The sequence below is a fragment of the Archocentrus centrarchus genome, unplaced genomic scaffold (assembly GCF_007364275.1).
Source record: "Archocentrus centrarchus isolate MPI-CPG fArcCen1 unplaced genomic scaffold, fArcCen1 scaffold_64_ctg1, whole genome shotgun sequence".
NCBI classification, from domain to species: Eukaryota; Metazoa; Chordata; class Actinopteri; order Cichliformes; family Cichlidae; genus Archocentrus; species Archocentrus centrarchus.
Window position 1 is genome coordinate 413,079 of NW_022060281.1, and position 5,411 is coordinate 418,489.

A 5,411-nucleotide genomic window follows, 5' to 3' on the forward strand; every position below is an offset into this window, starting at 1 on the left:
CTTCATTCACACATAGATTATATTATATTTTTATGCTCTTGTGTAATTTTTTTGTACTTCATGTATAGTCTTCCTCACTTTCAAAGGTATCTTGAGTCCACCCTTCTTAACAAAGAAGTCATTGATTGAAATTCTGCTTGTAGTAAATTACAATTACAAATATTAATAAATAGTTATCATAACTGTGGGTGTGCCACATGACTCATTAATTACTGTTTGACAGTCAAACTTGATCACATTGAATTCAGACTGAAATATAAATGACATTTTAAAGCTGCATTACAAAAGCTGTTGTGGAAAAATGGTTTGAGCTGCAGATATGAATCTGTTGTCAGCGGTTATTAGAAGATCAAACTTCCTGTGCTGCAGCAGACGGGCTGTGTGGGTTTCTGCTCTGCAGCCTCCACACCGTTAGCTGTGGCTTTGCACTTTAATAACACAATGACAGTTACAAGCATGAACTCTACTTAAAGAAGGATTCCAGGAAGGATCTGTGTTCTTCACCTGTGAGAGAAACAGCTCAAATCCTCAACTCAGAGCTGACAAATGAACTTTGATGGAGTCAAAGAGAGACGATGAAGCCCCTGCAGTCTGCTCAGCTCCCATTTCTGACAGAGTTTGAAGCCAAATACAAGATGAAGAGCAAAGATGACATCATGGAGGAGAAACCTGAAGGAAAGTGATTCTAAAACAGGCTGTTGTCTGTTTTTGAAGCTGTTTTCTTTGGTTTTAAACAGTGTTTAAAGTGACACCAAGAAAGCAACACTGACTCACTGAATGTGTGTTAATCAGGCCCAAAGAGCACAAACACAGCCACACAAACACAGACACACAAAGCTGTTGGTTTCACAGCAACACATTATTTTAGGAGTTCAGTCCCAAAGTTGTCCGACATGTCAGAGGAGTCTGTGCATACTAGTAAGTTTGATTCTTTCAAACTGTGGCCAATAAGTTCAAACACAAGTATACTATGAACAATCAAATATCTATGAGACACTCAATGATGCAGCTACATTTATGGAAGATTTCCAAGCTTCAAAATAACTCTCAGAAACAGAAATGACACTAAGTCAGACAGATGTGCATTTCTATGTTTACAACAACTGCTTCTAATGTGCATAAAGAGAACATTTACAAGCAAACACAACATGTCAGCAGTCACATTTCTAAAGACGCATCATTTTAGGCGTCACCATGCATAAGGATTTTCTACAAAGCCAAATGGAAATGAGTGAAAAAGCTTTTTGGCGTTATTGAGGCTGTTCCACTTAAAGCATTTCAAAGCTGCCACACTACACATAAAGTATGAAACAATAACACAAGAGCAACAAATGTGTGAACAATGAAATCTATTGTCTGCTGGATGAGCTGATGATTCAGCAGTAACAGTCTGTGTTACTAAATTCAGCTCCAAGCTGAATGTGTTTGTGGGAACATCAATGTTTTTAGTCTTTCTGCATCATGTGACCCAGATTTTTGGATCTGCTGTCAGATTCAAATGAAGACCATGAAAGCACACAGCAGCTTCAGCTGAGCTGTCAATCAGCAGCAGCAGTCTTATCTGTGGGCCGCCCACAGCAGGGGCCGACGGGAGCTTTGAGGAGCCGTTAGAAAGCACGTGGCCCTCGTCTGATCTGGCAGCTCGTCCTCGTTTGGCCTCGGCTGCATCAGAGCGCCACTTCTCCCCAGGTTCACCAGAGGAAACACCACTGCACACAATGCTTTTCCTCCCAGCTGCTGCTCTGTGCTGTCTGTGTTCAGGTGAGTGTTTGCAGCCAATCAGGAGCCAACAAACTCAACCTGGAACAAAGACTGTCACACTGACCTTCATCTATCTGTCTGTGTCTCTGCAGCACTGCTTACCATGGCAGCACAGCTGATTCAGAAAGATAAAATATTGACCAGGAGAGTTGGAGAAAAAGTCTCCTTCAGCTGTGGAGGGACTCGCCAGTGTGGTACCTCTGTAGACTGGTACCAGCTGAAAGAAAAAGAAACATTCAAATATCTACAGAGTATAAGTACGTACACAATAGAGAACATCAGACCTGATCATTCAGCCACCTACTACTGCGCGTGTTGGAAGTATGCTTACCACAGTGAGAAATGATCCCTGGAGGCTGAACAAAAAGCAGCAGATGAACAGATGTCAAACAGTGTTTGTGACAGGAAGAGAGCAGCAAACCACAGCCCAGGTTCACACATTTCACCTCCATCTCAGAGTCACAGACAGAGCTCAGGGAGATTTTTATTCACTGCTCTCAGAAATTCAATTCTATTGATTTCTATTTCATCAAATAAAAAAAGGAAAAAAGGGAACAACAAATTTAAAAAGCCAACAAAATAGCTGGGGATTGTAAGATAAGACAAGATATCTTTATTGTCATTGCACAATACAATGAAATGTTGTTGGAGAAATCCTCCAGGTGCTGACACAATTAATACAAAATAGAAATTTAAAAAACATATATAAATAGGACAAATAAGGATCTGGTATTTACAGTGAAAATGACAATAAACTATTTACAAAACACTGAGTGCAGTGTGCTGAAGTGTGAAGATGGAGCTACTGTATATTCTGTTGGGTTTGTTGTTGTCAGTGTTCAGTAGTGTAACAGCTCTATGGTAAAAGCTGTTTTTCAGTCCTGTGGTTCAGGTGTACAGTGTCCTGCTGAAGCATGTTCCAGGTGGAGGGGCAGAGAAGGAGAACGCTTTTTTGCCACGCTCAGTACAAACTGATGGAACACTGAATGTAATAAAGTCCTGAGAGCAAAGACTGTGGTATTGTTTCTTTACGACAAATATGAAGGAAGCAGATGGAGGATGGATTTATAAATGAAAGTATACGAGTGTAACAGTCTACAAGTATGTAGAGAGGGCCATTTAACTAAAGAATATAGGGTGCAATGGTGAGTAAGGGCTTTGCTACCTGTGATAAATCTGAGTACTCCTTGATAGACAACATCCAACAGATGTAAAGAGCTAGCAGAGGCCTTCAGATTCACAATATCCCCATATTTTAGAATACTCATAAAAGTGGCAGAAATAAACTGTTTTCTGGCATTTTGTGAGAAACAAATCTTGTTTTGAAAAAATAAACCTAGTTTTAGGTTAAGTTTTTTAGGCAAGTTTTCAATGTGGGGCTTAAAATTTAATTTTCATCTATTGTGATGTCACGATATTTATAAAACATTAGAAAATCAATGAGCACACCCTGTGTAAATAAATGCACAACTGCACCTGCAAGACCATGACCCAAACTGTTAATATAAATGGTAAACAGTGTAGGTCCTAAAACTGACCCTTGTGGAATCCCCCTAGAAATGTCCATATAACTTGATATTTGACAACCATAGTGTACACACTGTTTACTTTGAAACCGACCCATACTCTGCTCAGCAAATGTCCAAAAGCCTTTGACATGAAATCTTATGATCAATCGTGTCAAAGGCCTTGGACAGATCTATAAAGAGGGCAGCACAGTAGTCATTGGCATCAAGAGCTTCAATTACATTATTTAGGACCTTCAGGGAAACAGTAACTGTACTATGATGTAGTGTTGTAGTACTCGAGACCGGTCTCAAGACCACTTTTTGATGGTCTCGATCTTGTCTTGGACTCGACTGCATTTGTATTCGGTCTTGTCTCTGTCTTGAACATTGAGGACTCGGGATTTTATTTATAGACCAGTCAAGACCACAACTATGGAAATATCACTATATTGTCAGAATATTGTCCAGTTTATTTGTTAACATTCTTAATCTTATTGGAAGCAAAACATACTGATTCAAATTTTAAAAAGACTGAGCTCCTCTGCCTTCTCCCAGTGCTCCCAGTACCAACTGCAGAAATACACCGCTCAGAAACAACCAATTAATGCCAGGAGGAGGGTCTTAGCAGTGTCAGTCATGCTTGTGTATGTGCTGCTCACACTCTCCCCCTTGCTCTCTGTTACGCTGCAGCTTCTCCCCGACAGTAGAGCCTGTCATGAATGTTCAGGCTAGTTAGCATGGCCACCGATGACGGCAGATAAACAGTTTTCCTGGAACGGTAAGTTGTTTCTCCACCATTAGTACATTGAGCAGCGCATACATGAGGAGTGATTGACAGTGCTAAGACCCTCCTCCTGGCTCTGATTGGTTGTTTTTGACTGGGAGTAGTGCATTCAGTGTTGCCAACTTAGCGACTTTGTTACTATATTTAGCAGCTTTTAAGACCCCCATAGTGACTGGGAGTTATGTGTTTTGTGGACTTCGAGATAGCATTCGACCGTGTCCCTCTGGGTATCCTATGGGAGGTCCTGTGGGAGAACAGGGTGTCTGGCCAATTGTTGCGGGCCATTAAGTCCCTGTACAACTGCAATGAGAGCTTGGTCCGTATAGCTGGCAATACATTGGACTCGTTTCCTGTGGGTGTTGGACTTTGCCAGGGCTGCCCTTTGTCACCGATTCTGTTCGTAATTTTAAGGACAGAATTTATTCCACCTTGGTGGCCTTAGAATCTCATCTCTGCTCTTTGCAGATGATGTGGTCCTGTTGGCTTCATCAGGTGGTGGCCTCCAGCTTGCAGTGGAATGGTTTGAAGCTGAGTGTGAAGTAGCTGACATGAGAATCAGCACCTCTAAATCTGAGGCCATGGTCTTCAGCAGGAGGAGTGCCCACTCCAGCTCAGGGACAACTTGCTGCCCCGAGTATCTCGGGGTCTTGTTTACGAGTGACAGGAGAAGGGAGCGGGAGATCGACAGATGGCTCGGGGCTGCATCTACAGTGATGAGGACGCCACACCGGTCTGTTGTGGTGAAGAGGGAGATGAGTATAAAAGCGAAGCTGTCGATTTGCCAGTTGATCTATGTCCCTACCCTCACCTACAGTCATGAGCTTTTGGGAGTAACCAAAAGAATAACATCACGAATACAAGCAGCAGAAATGAGCTTCTTCCAAAGGGTGGCTGGCCTCTCCTTTTGAGATAGGATGAGGAGTGCAGCCATTCGGGAGGGGCTCAAATAGAGCCGCTGCCCCTCCACATCAAAAGGAGACAGTTGATGTGGTTCGGGCATATTCAATTCAATTCAATTTTATTTATATAGCGCCAAATCAAAACAAACAGTCGCCTCAAGGCGCTTTGTATTGTGGGTAAAGACACTACAATAATACAGAGAAAACCCAACAGTCAAAACGACCCCCTATGAGCAGCACTTGGCGACAGTGGGAAGGAAAAACTCCCTTTTAACAGGAAGAAACCTCCAGCAGAACCAGGCTCAGGGAGGGACAGTCATCTGCCGCGACCGGTTGGGCTGAGGGGAGAGAAAAGACTGTGAAAGAGAGCCAGAGATTAATAACAATTAATGATTAAATGCAAAGCGGAGTATAAACAAAGTAAATAAGGTGAATGAAAAGAAACAGTGCATTATGGGA